The sequence below is a fragment of the Hermetia illucens genome, chromosome 6, assembly GCF_905115235.1.
Source record: "Hermetia illucens chromosome 6, iHerIll2.2.curated.20191125, whole genome shotgun sequence".
Lineage (NCBI taxonomy): Eukaryota > Metazoa > Arthropoda > Insecta > Diptera > Stratiomyidae > Hermetia > Hermetia illucens.
Window position 1 is genome coordinate 53,958,579 of NC_051854.1, and position 15,944 is coordinate 53,974,522.

Below are 15,944 nucleotides of genomic sequence, written 5' to 3' on the forward strand. Positions count from 1 at the left end.
CAACATAGATCCTGGAGGTGACGCATCAACAAATAATCTTCACAACCACATGAAGAACGTAATCATTGATACGGCCACAACGATACTTGGCCCCAGCCGCAAGAAAAGTCGGAACGGCTGGTTTGACGATGAATGTAAGCTTGTTACGGAACGGAAGAATGCCGCATACCGAATAATGTTGCATTCTCAAAGAACGCGGGCACACGCGGAGATTTATCACGAACTCCGCCGATCGGAGAAGCGACTTGATAGACGGAAAAAGGAAGCCTGGGAAAATCAACAAGTCTGTGAACTCGAAAAATACAGGGAGCAACCGCATCAGGCGCGGAAGTTTTACCAACAAGTCAGCAGGATGAAGCCTTACACGCCTCGATGTTCATCTTGCCGAGACAAAGAGGGGAATCTGGTTTTCGACAGAATGTGGATATTGGAGCGATGGGTTGAGTACTTTGATGAACTACTGGACGACCAGAACATCGGCGAGTTAGTAGACCCGCCCACTGAAGACGATGGACAAATACTGCCACCACCAAGTATTGCACGGTCCGTGCAATTCATCGCTTTAAAAATCATAAGTCGCCAGGAGCCGATAGAATTATAGCCGAATTAGTTTTATTATTATTATTATATCACACAGTGCAGCAATTATAAAGGTATCACGTTGCTGAGTACCATCTATAAGATATTCTCCTCTATCTTGCTAGGCCGGGTAGCCTCGTACCCCCAGAACATCATTGGCCCATACCAAAGAGGCTTCACTGTCTGTGGCAAGCGTCCCGTCCCCACGTACTCGAGGAGGGCGATCAGACCCGAGTCTGCAATGGACTCAGCTGAAGTGGCGTCGGCCACGAAGCCTCACCGGAGGTTATCTGGTATCATGGGAACCGGGACGGCCCTCTGAGAGCATATGCTCCAGGAGAATTCCTGGACGATGTGTTCTCGGCCCGGTTATTTGCGGTTGGCCCCCTAGTGGGAGTTTCATGATGGTTGTGGTTATGCCTACATTGTGGGCAAAGCTTCTCGGAGCTCCAGCGTGGAGTCGCGCTGTACAGCTCGGGTGCCGTACTCCTTAGTTGCGGCAGAGGTGTTAGATAGGCCTCGCAACCATTGGTATGAATGCTGAGCCTGCACTCAGTATTAACCAGGATCGCTGTGCTTGCATGGCGGGGCTCTGATTGTTGTCCCAACATCAATCCGTGTCGCACTATGTGATTATGCCTACACAGCAGATACTCACGTTAAACCCCCAGGACTTACATGTTTGTGGCAAGCGACGAATAAACTGTTTGAATATAAACATCATTTGCACATCCGTGATGCTGAGGTAAATGCAAGAGATACGATCCTCTTTAAGTCCACCCGACTACTGGCCTATGCTGACGATAGCGAGATCATGGGAAGAACGAACCGAGACGTACAAACTGCCTTTATCCAGATCAAGCAGGCGGCGATTGGCGCGAGATCTTGGGCTGGACATCAATGAAGGCAAGACAAAATATATGGTGGCAACGTCAGCACCGAAAACCAACCAACAACATCAAACAGCACTGGTGAAACGGGAAGAATAAAGATAGGAGACTACAACTTTGAGAACTTTGATAATTTCTCCTATCTAGGGTCCAAAATCACAACCGATAACAACAATGACGATGAAATCCGCGCACGGTTGTTGTCAGCCAAGAGAGCCTATTTCAGCTTATAAAAAATGTTCCGAAACGTCTCACCATAGAGTCAAAGCTCTTACTGTACAAGATTATGATCTTGAGAGGTAGAAAAGAAGGCGAGGCAGACCCTGTCTGAGATGGAGCGATGGCGCAGGTCAGGACGCCAGACAGCTTTTAGGGATATCGAATTGGTGAACCTAGGTGGAAAACCGGGATGTCTGGAGTTCCTTATTAAGGCGGGCGTAGACCGGATACCGGTTTTGCGCCATTGATGATGATGATCAGATAGACTTTCATAGAATACAAAATCAAATTGGAAGATATAAAAACGGAAAACTGAGATTTCCTCAAATGGGGGTAAGGCGCGTTATTAATAGAAACTCCCTAATTCCTTCCAAAGTGAGGGAAAATGGGGAATGAAAATCCGGATAAGTTCCAATCTAGAAGAGCCACATTTTACTCTACTCAAAGCTGGAAGGAGCCTATACATGCCTCCCTTTACCCCCTTGTGGAGTATAGGGCACCGACACAGTTTCAAGTTTCAAAGAGTTTCATTATTATTACACGTCATGCTGTGCAAATGATAAGCCTCGAGCGAGCGAACTTGCAAGACCGTTTATCACTCCAGTATCAAAGCGCACTATAATGATCTGATCCGATTGGGCGATGATCAGTGACCATCCTGAGTGGCCGGAAGCGACCAAGAGTAGCATGTTGTATGAATAACATGGCAGAATTTCCAGATTTACGTAAAGGGGGAGGGGTGGAGAAGGTTAAATCGTACAAAACTACACTATAAAAACGTCAGGAAACTGTACTGGTTACAAAGCTAGAACGCCGCTTAAAATCGGGAGAAAAAAATGTCCTTAAACGCCAAAAGAAAAATGTTGGAATTGCCAGTTCGTATTTCTCACAATATCTACTCCCTTCCCTAAATGTCAGTCAAACTGCTTCCATTCTTTTACGTTCTTGTGTATATTTATTGGATTACCCACATTGGGCGCCACCATTTCATTTATCTTCATACATATTCCAATACAATAAAAATAGGAGTTCCCTTCAAGTCATTTTCTATTTCATATTAAAACTCATCGGGAGCACATTCATTCCACTTCCTTTTGCAGCTCCACAAAAGTAATATCTAAGCCGATTTCGGAAGGAACGTTTCCTAGAAATGGATGACAAAAGCAATCTCATACCTTCAGAGCGAATTGTCTGATAATCTGAGATACCCCAAACCTCAATGGGATAAATTACAGTGGAAGAAGTGGTTGTATAACATCAAAGTGAGTTTCGAATGATCCAATCGTTTTTCGATAATATGTAGGGTAGAGGGTCGGAAATTCGTTTTTACAGATATGCTGGTTTGTGTCAGGAAGGAAGAACAGAAAGGAAGGAGGCACCTCATACTTTGCGCTCAATCTTTTGGTTGTAATCAATGTTTAATATTTCTTGGGTGGATAGATATATATACTTGTGGATATACATGTTCATTTGTTAAGGGCGTTCCTTCACATATAGCATTTTAATATCGGGGTTTATTGAGATTTGCGAAAATTATGTTTAGATTATTTCGATTGTACAAAGTTGTCTATTATGATGATATGGAAAGGCTTTGTAATAAATGAAGAAAGTGGAGTTCCTCCAAGAAGTAATCGTCCGCTCAGTAGAAGCAAGGAGTAAGCTCCTTTGCAAAATTAGTGGGGACTCAGTACCGCTCAGTCTTCAAGCAAAAAAGTTCTTGTCCGGGCTTGGGTCAGCTAAGGCGTAAACTGATGATGGTTTGCTCGATTTAATGCATACCTATGCCTGTTTTCAAATTAATATATTCCATCGGCCACGCTGCTTCGTAGGGCGGAGATGCGTGTGAAGAGTTGGTCCTGCTCTGACGAAATGCCTACTGTTGCGGAACATTTCAACTCGGCCAGTAAAGTTAACCCAACACACCCTCGTTACACGTGGGTAATGTACTTATAGTGTCCACTTGGAAGGACAACAAGGGTGTCTGGCACGTAAAAATTATCCGTACGATTGGCTTCTGGCCAACACACCCGATCCCTCAAAATGTCGCAGACAAAAGTTGCGGATAATGACATGACACACCAGGTCAGCTACGAATAGCGCAAGATAACCTTGCAAATAAGTAGCCGCGAACAAGCAGGATGCTTCCACTTGTGTCCGTCTCCCTAATCCCTTGCCCCCTTTCTGAGTAAACCCCCCTTTGAATCCGCTCTTTAAATCCTTGCATCCTTTCAGAGTAAACCCCCTGAAAAAAACCGTAATCCGAGTTGAAGGAATCGACGCGCCTACCTGATGAATTGCAATGACCTTACGCTGTATTCAAGCGGCTCCCATCCAAATACTTTCTCTACTTTTGGAGGTTACCATAGGGCATTAGGGCTCTGTTGCAGGGCTGACTGCTTTCTCATTACCCGAGGGAAGGAATTGAGGATATTAATTTATATAAATGGGACTCCAGGAACACGAAAACGTTTTACTGGTTTGTAGTATAATTTCGATGAATCAACTGAACGAATACATTGCTCGTGTCTATTATCGTGTCACGGATTCGGAACGGAATCCAGCGGGTTACAGACATGACACGTTCATAACCTGATTTCCAGAACTAAGTCATGTTTCGGAACAGAACGCGTCAACCAGTATCGAGTGATACTGAAAAATAATCGAGTTGTCCTGTCAACTAGGCATCAAATTTTCGAAGTTCCACTTGAGCTCGATGTGGAGTCAATTTACCGGACTAAGACGTAAGGCACTCCAGGAACCCAGTAGTCTAGAGAAGCTTAGTAACTGGGGATGTCGACCAAATTTATAATGAGACTTTCACCGCATCCACAAAGTGTACTGAGATTCTCCCAGACGCTAGGCCAAAGATCCCAAAGTTGAAGTTTACTTCGGCAACTAATAAAATCATTGCTGCCGTTGACAGAATTTTGGATGATCGTTTGGCTAGCGAGATTACTGCGTCACTTCACTTTACTTTACCGTTCTGGGTGTTTCGACTCAAGAGTCGAAAATTTGAGAAAACAGATTGGCCCCATCACACATCTTGGAAATCTATCATCAAGAGTGCACAGATGTGTTGCAAACATCATTGGAAACTACCACCTCTCGATTGGTATGCCAACCCATGCGTTCATGTGAGGTCCTCCCTGAAATGACTATGCTTGATATAACTGAAGTTGATGTTGGAGCAGCCCTTGGAAAGGCAGGTAATTGGAAGGCGCCAGAAGATGAAAAGATTCACAACTTCTGGTTGAAGCGGTTTAAGAACATTCACATGGTATTCTTCGCCACAGTACTTCATTCGTTGCTGGACATCACCATTCAGTTCAATAGGGATATTAAAATGTAGTTGGGTTTGGAGAAATGTCCCATGAAAATAATTGGCAGCGATAACGAAGGATACAGCTAAAATAACATCCAAATTGATGGTATGGATTAGGACGACCTCTGCAAATACCTCGGTATATCGCAAGCAACAATGAAATCTAAGTTGCTGGGGAAATTTGAACGGTGTCTTGATCTTGCCCTGAAAACAGAGGAAAAATAATATCGTGGCAATCAACACCTTTGCCATTCCCGTCCTTCTATTTTGGTGTGATACAGTGGAGTAATACCGATTTAGAATCTGTCCATAGACGGGTAAGGGCAGTTCCGGCAAACAACAATGTGCACAATAGAGCTGCCGAAAAATTTAGGATCACACAAATCAGGGAGGAAGGGAGGGTACTTGATTTAAAAATATTGCACTACAATCAAGTGCGTTGTCTTCGTGAGTTTTTTTTCGAGAAACAATCCTTTAATCAATTACATCAGGCTACCGTCATGGCAGTTAATAAACTGTCTTTTTGGAACTTGAGAAGCAGAGAATGGGATCCCATGTCGAATGTTACTTCAGTCTAACACAAGATCGACATGTGGAAAGAAAAACCCATGCACCGAGGTCATATAAAGAATTTGTTGTTGTTAGGCATTGACATCGAAGCCTCAAACATGTTGAGCAGTATTGAGTACACCAGTCGTCATAGTTCCGTCTGCAAGGGTCTCCATTAAAACCTTGCATTGAAGTATAACTTAGTGGCAACCTATTATCCTTATTATAAGTATACTTCGCAGAGAATCTTGAAAATGTGGGATCACACTATTGCCACGGACTACACTGTTCTAGTCCTGCTTCTCAAGGATGAACGAGCATGCTTCATAATTGATGTTGCAGGTCCAACGGTACACAGGAATATTGTTGGGAAACAGCAAGAAAAAAACCGGAATTATGGCCCTTTGGCGGACGATATGAAGCAAACATGGAGAATATCAAGGTCGCAGACTACCAGAAGTGGCAGAGCAATACTCATGAGAACGTAAATCACCATCAGATTTTGATCCCTTTTGAGACCGATGTCGGCGCCTCGCTTGTTACGCACATCGAAGAGACAACTCTCTCTACTTCTGTAGTATATTGGTATATGCAGACGCAGCCGTCCCAAATCATTATTTAAAATAAAACGAGCAAATATCTCCATTTGAGGCAAAAAATGCTAGCTGAACAAAGAAAAGCTAGAAATTCTCCACTGATGGTTCTGCTGATCCCAAAGTGGTCGATCTGATTGGTCGCACGATGTCGGTTAGTTGAAAGCCAACTGACCTTATATCAGGCTCTGTGCTCAAACAATTTGTCACCAATCACGAGACGATGGAAGTGGAAGAAATGTACAAACCTCTCACCATTGTCGTCGTGGTCACCAAGGCTGCCTTTCTCCATCACATTACTACTTTTCTTCACTACTTCGGAAGTATCCGTAGGTGCATAGCATCGTACAATTATGATGCTCCTTAACCTGGACCGGAATCTTGCAGAAGTCCGTCGGAAACCGGCTTCCAGATCAACAGAGCGCGCTGACTTGCAGAAGTCCGATGTCGGTTTTGAGTCTGCTACCACTGGCTTTCCAGAGTACAGAAGCACATTGTGTTGAGGGGGGACTCTCCAGAGTTCCACCAACTAATTTCGCTCAGGCAAAGAATATCCATCTTATATGGTTGAAATTTCCACTGAAGTTGGATAAAGTGAGCATTTTGAGCACCATCGATATCGTTATCAAGGAGCGTGCGCACTTTTCAGAAACCAATCAAAGTCCGCTTTCGAAAGCCAAATGTCAAAACCGTGGTGTCAGTCCCTATCCACGACATTGTTGATGTTTCGGTAGCAATAAAGTTTTAAAATTTGCAACTAGCTATTCCACAAAGTCACCTCCTGCGATAAGGAGAGAAGACTTTCAGTATATTTTTAAGCCTCAACCAACAGGGCCTCTCCATATTTAATGTTGACATGATTGGGCTATATGAAATCCGATATACAAAGACTGGCATTTCGGAGAAGGAAAAGTTTCGCATGTGCGTATCACTGCTGCTATCCAAAACGCACCGCCAGTCGGTTTTAAACTAATGTCAATGCTAGCAATGTATTCTCATCGATTTTAAAGCACCAAATGAAGGGCTATGAACTTTGCGCATCCGAGGTTAATTTCGTAGTATCAGATACACGATCACGTTCCTATAGAGAAGTCCACCCCTGATAGCAAGCATGCTTTTCTCGATGGTGTAGAACGAGCCCTCGACGTCTGTTGTGTTTGACCTGTATATGGGTGATATGGCGACACCTGCATTCATGATATTATCGAGGATAATGGTTTGCGAACGATTCAATCATCAGAGTTGGACTAAACGGCTACTGGAAGCACTTAGTTGGCACAGACATATATCCCCAAGATTACATGGATGTCTCTAAATAGGACCGACTTTAAAATAAATTGCGAACTGCGTTAACCGAACGTCTCCATCAGGTCGACGGACATATAGGGGAGCTAATATTGACTGAAATCATCATCTTATTGGTGTTAGATACTTAACCTTGAAGAAGCAAAAAATAACGATATACGTCAAGATTTATAAGGACGCGATAGACGACGAGCAGCTGCGAAACATGTATAGAAACGTACTGAATACACTAAAGTCCGAAGTCGGGAAATACATCAACGACAGTGTCATCAGTGATCAGAGCCGCGATATCAGAAGCTGCCACCGTAATGTCGATGACCTCTCGCCTGACCACGTTGAAGAAAGTGTGTTCTTTACCCAAATTAAGGATCAGCTAATCAGTCCCTACTAGATCCTCCGGTAGTCTCGATCTTCTTGCATTGATGTTCGAACTTCCTCAGCATATGTGATGAGCATTGACATCACATCCTACTATTACCCTCATGCCTCTACATTTGGCGTGTGTGTATGTTTAGTGACAATATCATTTGTCATTATGGGAAGTTTATTTCCAGCTTTAGCTGATGCTGCTGACACTTCAATTGCTGATTCCAGTCTGGATATAGGGAAAATTGAACCGCCTTTTGGGAAGGCAGATGGGATTTTACTTGATTGTACGCTACAGTGACTTAGAGTAGTTTCGAGAATGATTTTTGGGGTGATCAAAAGATTGCGAAACGCCTTGAGTGTTTGACCATCACTGAGGATTGGAGGTATGTCCTACTATCGCTTGTAAATCGCCCAAATTGCAGTTTCTAGAGTTCCATACACTTCAGACTGGAAGACCATTGCATATTGCCCCAAGGGAAAATCCCATTTTCCGCTTCTATAAGTTGAGCCAATGATGTAGAAGATCTGACTATATCTTGTCGTCCGCCTCCATTGCGGCTTACGTTTACCTCTGACGAGCCTTCCACTGAAGCGGAGAGCATGTCTACCATAAATTGCTCTAGGAGAACATGAATCTGTTGACCCGAGTCTTGTCCTTGGCTTGATTCTTCTGGCTTGATTGTGGGTGGATTTGGAGTCTGTGATTCTTTACCACTTGGAGAATTAAAAAACGCTTGCTTCCATCTCCATGTGTTTTAGACACAGCAGCTTTGTTGAAAATGGCAAGCATTCTAAGTAAGGGCATTGACTAAAGTGGCGGATGAGGCTAATTCAATAAGAAGTTTTTATATTCTACTTTCCACTACATATCGAGCTAACAACTCGATCTTATGTAAATAGCCAATGTCAACTTTATAGACCGCGTTTTCCAATAGTATTATAACTCCCAAAATTATGTAATCAACTTATTCCAATTAAACTTCAAAGGATTCCCCAAAAACCTTTATACCCATTAAAACATCAAAAATCACAACTCCTTGCATATTCAATTTTCACCACAATAATTTGTTCAATCCCGACAAGTGCTATTAGCTGAATGGCATCCAAAAACACTGAAGTAATTTGGTTGGAATTTACAAAGGCAGACATAATATTTAAATTTCAATGTTTCCTATCCGGAACGAATTCAATAAGCAAATTAGATTTTGTTACACAAATCCTGAATTGTCGTTATGATCCACCTGAAAGTGGAAAACCAGCCGCAAGACAAAAAGGACCCGGACGGGATGACAAGTAGAAACAAGAGGCACCAGAAGGGTTGAAGTAATCCAAACAAAACACAGTCGTTAAAACTGTCACAAAATCTGAAAAGGGTTCATCCCAAGTTGGCAACAGTGGGTGTAAGTGTGTCTGCTCCTAAAAGCCCAAAGAGATTCCAGGAAGGATCACATCTTTCTTTCAGTCTAAGGAGCGACGGCAACAATCTTTTAACATAATGAGGATCAAAATATTGGTGTGAGACGTCCTTAATATGCAGGACTTCTGCGGTGGTCCCACCATCTCTCTAACCACCCTCAGCATTGCTCGGTTAGCTAGGAATTTATCTTATCTTAAGAAGAAAATTGTTACTTGAGGACAAAGACGCCGTTAGCAATAAACACTTGCATACCTAACACCTAGGGTTTCACCCGTATTCTAGATTCCTCCTGGTCAGACTCAAGGGAATCACCGGGATGGCTATCATCAATTTCGAGAGATATAATCGAAAATTTTGCAGTTGACGAATGACGCGTTATTAAATTTATGTCCAGCACATGCCAGGGTTACGGTTTTCCCGTAATATGAAGTTGTCAATTAGGACAAAGCAACAGGTCCTTTGGGACGAAAATGAACATATAATTTAATTAGTAATCAACTCATCTCTTTACAAATAACCGGCGATTAGCCTTGGTTAAATTATGCTGTAACGGTTTTCGGAAAGCCAAATGACACTCTGAAACCTTCCGTCGCAAAAGCTGGAGGAGGAGTCATGCTAGAATGTAAAAGGATTGACTCTTAGCGTTATTTGGCGAATATAAATTCATTAAAATTTTCATTAAAGAATGAAAACAATTTCATTGTGAAGTCACCAGTTAAGTACAGATATAAATCACAGATAATGCCCACCGTTCAAGGGGAAAGTAGCTTCATATTTTATAATAACTATTAAACAGTTTAAAGGCATGTTTATATGATTGAAATGGGAATTTCATCCTTGACAGAAAATTGCCGAAAGAGAGCAGTGCATCCGTCCTACCGCCATTATCCTATGGCCAGCAACTTGATGGTCATAAATTCAGTCAAACTTATCTCCAATGAAACATTTTGGACAGCTGTGGACGTTCGAAAATCCACTAGAGAGGTAATGAATGGTATCCAGGATCTGATACGCTTATTCCTCTTCCAGCTTTATCCCTGTACACAGCGGACACAGCTATATGCCCGAAGGTTTCAATCCATTCAGCTTCGAGGTAATATAGTGACACATTTTCAACATGTGTTGCCTCTCTATCATTCCATAACAATGGACATAAAGGACAATGGGTTTTCGGATGTGAATATTCAAATACATCCAAGAGAGTTTGTTATTGTTTTCGTTATGGCTTTTTTAACCTTGTCGCAAACGTGAATGGATAGCACAATAATTTTATAGGGAAATTAAATTACGCTTTAACGAGTGACACAATGTCAGCTCATGAATCTTATATAATCGTTGTAGGATCTCATTGAGCGTATATTATTTGGTTTTACCTAAAAACAGGACGATGAACCGAGGAATAAGATTCGGTAAGAGATTTCGGGCTCGGTAATTACAAACATGTGTATCAAATGTTGATGAGTTCTTTGATGTTGGCCAAACTAGTTGATTGTATGGTCGTTTCGAGATTATTAGCTTAAGGACGATGTAAAAATAATTGCAAGCAATTATCTGTAGGCTAGGTTTATTCGATTTCTATTTTAAAAGATGTTGATATAACTTTTAATTTTCTGCCATTTGGATATGTATAATCGCTGGTAAGCCTAGTGCGTCAGCCAACCTTATGCGACATCGTTACCGATTAGCAAAAATGCGATTTAGTTTCCTCCAGGACCCCGACAAGGCTGCGTTTCTCTTCTACCTTCCTGCTCAATGTGGCACGAGGACGACCCACAGGCGGTCAAAGGGTAGTATAGGCCCCAGGGCGAAACGTGGCTTGGTACCCACGATGGAGCATAAAACCTGGGAAATGCCTGCTGAATCAACACCAACAGCTCTACTACCAAACCCTATCTCCACCTCCACGTGGTGACTGCTGGGAGCTCTTTCTAAACGAAAAACTGCGGACGGAGAAGGATGAAGGCGAGTCTCCCGCGCCTAAAAACGGGACAAATTGTACCAACTGGTCCTCCAGGTTGGGGGTTGGGTAGGGCTGACAACCCTACACGGAAAACAACTTGTTACGAGCAGAGTCGGAGAAGGATACCTTCTACGAGGCAGTAGAACTAACCCTCGAAGTCTGTCCCAGATATGATATCAAAATCATACTTGGGGATTTTAACAGCCAAGTAGGGAAGGAGCCCGTATTCAGGCGATACGTTGGCTCCCATAGCTTACACGAAAAAACAAATGATAACGGACTGCGGATTATTCAATTAGCAGGGTCACACGAAATGGTTGTTGGAAGTACCTGGTTTGCGTGGAGAACGGTCCACAAACATATGTGGGCCTCTCCAGACGGGGCCACTTTCAACCAAATTGACCACGTGTTGATCGAACGCTGCCACCTCTCAGCCTTGATGAATGTCAGAACATATAAGGGGGCCAATATGGACTCGGATCACTATCCCGTTGGCATGGTGCTCCGAGCTCGAATAACAATACCACCTAGAATCCCCTCTGACAATCAGGTGAGAGTGAACACTGAAGCCATCCACAACATAACCCTCCGCGACACCTATAAGAGGGAAATGGATGCCGCAATAACCGCAGTCAACGCAGCTACTGAACAAGCAGAACATCGGCGAGTTGGAGGTCCCGCCAACTGAAGGTGACAGACAAATACTGCCACCACCAAGTTTAGGAGAAACAGTCCGTGCAATTCATCGGCTAAAAAATCATAAGTCGCGAGGAGCCGATGTAATTACAGCCGAATTGGTTAAATATGGAGGCGACCAGTTACACCAAGTGGTTCATCAACTTTTTTTTTTTTGGGGAATGGTATGTGAATGCATTTACGCACACAGTGTTGGACTCCCGATTCGGTACGTCGTCGGACTACCAACTAAACACCTCCCCGTCGTCTGAGAGCTAGCCTGGAACCGTTTGTCACATTACTTCGGGCCAGCCCCCGAACTCTCCCGCCTTGCGGAGCCTTCAAATCAGGGAATTCCTCTCACCAACGGGAGGGGAGAGGAGGAAGGGAACTGCCATCCGGCTCCTCCACCGGTCGAGTTCTATCTTCTTAGCAACGAGAAGAACCCGAACGTAGTGGGCAACACGGTTCCAGCTATCAGCAGTCCTCAGCATCTCTTCCACAATGTTGTCTGGAGAGAGATCCCCTGTGTTTAAATAGAGCTGCTGACGAACGCCATCCCACCTTCCACAAGAAAAAAAAGTGTGGTGGGCATCGTCCACAACTCCATTGCAAAACACACAATCCGGAGAACGCGCCTTTCCAATCTTGTGCAGGTAAGACTGAAAATTTCCATCCCCACTTAAAAATTGGGTAAGGAAATAGTCAGTCTCCCCATGCTTCCGATTCAGCCACGCACCTAAGTTGCCGATGAGCGGCGCAGTCCATCTGCCTCTAGTTTCATTTTGCCAAGACAGCTGCCACTCGTCTAGAGTGTGTTGCCGTTCTTCGCGAGCAACCACCTCCCTTAGCTCATCTCCATTGCGCTTGTATATGGCCTGACGCTCCCTAGCAAGAAGGGCAACGGGGATAACTCCTGCGATCACCATCACGGCCGGTTCAGAGACTGTGCGGTACGCAGACGCCACCCGTAAAGCTCCCCGTCTCTGTACTTGCGCGAGGCGTCTACGATATACCTCCTTGTTAAGAGCGCCAGCCCATACCTCTGCGCCATAGAGCAGGGCAGACTGCGTTGAGCTCATCAGGAGACGTCGCCTACTAGACGTAGGACCCCCAATGTTTGCCATTAGCCTACTTAACGCCGAAACTCCAACCGCAGCCTTGTTCGCTGCTGCTTGGATTTGCTCAGAAAAGCTCATCTTTGAGTCAAGAGCCAACCCGAGGTACTTTACCGCCGATTTTGACTCGATTATCGACTCGCCGAACGATATGGGACGCAGGGTCGGAATTCTCTTCTTAGTCAGGATGACTACTTCGGTTTTTTCCCAGTACAAAGTTGAAACCATGAGTAGTCATCCATCCGCTTACCCGTCGCATCAATATGCCGAGTCTGCTTTGCGCCTGTTTGACAGTGCGTCCAGCAACAAGCGCTGCGACATCATCTGCGTAGCCGACCAGGCGCGACTCTTCTGGCATGTCGAGTTTAAGCCGACTGTCATAGGTAGCGTTCCAGAGGTCCGGCCCTAGGATGGATCCCAGTGCTACCCCCGATGTGACCTCCATCCACCTTTGACCCTCTAGTGTTTCATAGAGCAGGGAGCGGTTCTTCAGATAGTCGCTCAAAATCCGTAAGAGATAGTTCGGCACGTTGAAGGTGTTGTCTAGTGTACCTAGAATGTCTTTCCATCTTACGGAATTGAAGGCGTTTCTGACGTCAAGCGTTACGAGGAGCACCACCCGTCGAGTTCGGCGGCTATGTGCCTCTGCTCGTCGAACGGCGTCCACGACCTGCATGACAGCATCAATTGTCAATCTCCCTGCCCTAAAACCAAACTGCCGGGGGGATAAATCTCCGGGAGCGCGTATCGCTTCAGCGAGTCTACTTCTGATGAGCTTTTTGAGCACTTTCCCAGCAGTATCAAGCATACATAGTGGGCGGTATGAAGACGGCAGTTCGGGATCGCCTTTCCCTTTAGGGATCAGCACAAGCCTCGCAACTTTCCAACGAGCAGTGAAAATGCCCTCTTTCAGGCAAGCGTTGAATGCGCCGAGCAGTAGGTCTGGCCGGTGTTGGATTACCAGTTTGTACACCTCTGCTGGAATACCATCGAGTTCTGGCGCTTTCTTGTTTTTATAGAGAGGACTGCCTGCTCCACCTCTTTTACGTTCCATACACAGAAAGATCGCTGGGGTGGCGCACACCGAGAGTTTGTGTCCACCACTTCGAAAGCAATGTATTGGTGGTCACTTGCCGAAAAGTCTTCCAGAACTCGCCACCCGTCCACCAGCGACACCAGTGATTCCGATGCGAAGGTTACGTCTGGAATGCTTCCTTCGCAGCCCGGGCGCCGGAACGTTGGGGTGGATCCGGTGTTTAGAACTACCAGTCCTGTTCTCGCCGCCATTTCCAGAATTCGTTTCCCTCTGGAATCTGTGTGAGGCATGCCCCATTCAAGTGCCCTAGCATTGAAGTCACCTCCGACCAGGATCCGCCCATCCGTGCTTAAGATAGCGTCCTCCAAAGCCTCAAGCCTCCGACGAAAGTCCGGCATCGTCTCATTCGGCGTAAGATAGACACTAAAAAACGTTATCCCTGAATACCGAATCCAGCCGTCCCCTCGGCCTTCGGCAAGAACCCTCAGGAGGGTGCCGTCTCGAACCCAGATGGCAGCGGTACCTGTTATGTCTGGGTGCCATGAAACTGGGCCCCTGCTTCGGTACTGCTCACTGATGAGTACTAAATCAGCTTTGGTCTCCGCAGCGAACTGCGCTAGCAACTCGTGAGCGGTTGCACTCCGGTGCATATTGATTTGTAGGATGCGAATCATGTTGACCGTATCCTAGCTCTTTCCAGTTCTGCTCTGAAAACTGGACACTGCCCCGATCCCGCAGTGTGTGCAATGCTCTCATCAGTCGCGCCACGGTCCCTGCATAGGACGCAGCTTTCCTTTTCATTGCAGCTGTTCGCTTTATGGCCAGGATGACCGCATTTACAGCATGTTGCCCTTCTGTCAGGTCCCCGACAGTTTGCAGATGTGTGCCCATAGTCCAAACATCTGTAACATTTGGTTGGGGCGGCAAGTGGTTCATCAATTTGTGCTCAAGGTATGGGACAGCGAATCAATGCCTGACGATTGACAACGTGGCATTATCTGTCTCATACATAAAAAGGGAGATATCACACAGTGCAGCAATTATAGAGGTATCACGTTGCTGAGTACCATCTATAAGATATTCTCCACTATCTTGCTAGGCCGGATAGCCCCATACGCCTAGAACATCATTGGCCCATACCAAAGAGGCTTCACTCCAGGCAAATCAGCAACAGATCAGATTTTCTCTGTGCGGCAAGCGATGGAAAAACGTTTGGAGTATGGACACCAGTTGCACCATCTATTCATCGAATTAAAGCCGCCTATGATAGCATAGCCAGGGTAAAACTGTACACGGCCATGAGAGAATTCGGTATCCCGACAAAATTAATAAGACTGACTAGGCTGACTCTGACCAATGTGCGAGGCCAGATAAAAGCAGCAAGATCATTCTCAAGACCATTCGACCTCAACAGCGGTCCACGACAAGGGGATGCCCTATCATGCGTCCTCTTTAACCTGGCCCTCGAGAAAGTGATCCGTGATGCTGAGGTAAATGCAAGAGGTACGATCCTCTTCAAGTTCACCCAACTACTGGCCTATGCTGACGATATCGACATCATGGGAAGAACCACCCGAGACGTGCAAACTGCCTTCATCCAGATCGAGCAGGCCCCAATTGGCGCGAGATCTTGGGCTGCACATCAATGAAGGCAAGAAAAAATATATGGTGGCAACGTCAGCACCGAAGACGAATCAACCAACAACATCAAATCGCACTGGTCAAACACAAACACGAAGAAGAATAAGGATAGGAGAATACAACTTTGAGACCGTTGACAATTTCTTGTATCTAGGGTTGAAAATCACAACCGATAACAGCTACGATGATGAAAAAGAAGACGAGGCAGACCCTGCCTAAGATGGAGCAATGGCGTAGGCCAGGACGCCAGACAGCTTTGAGGGATATCGAA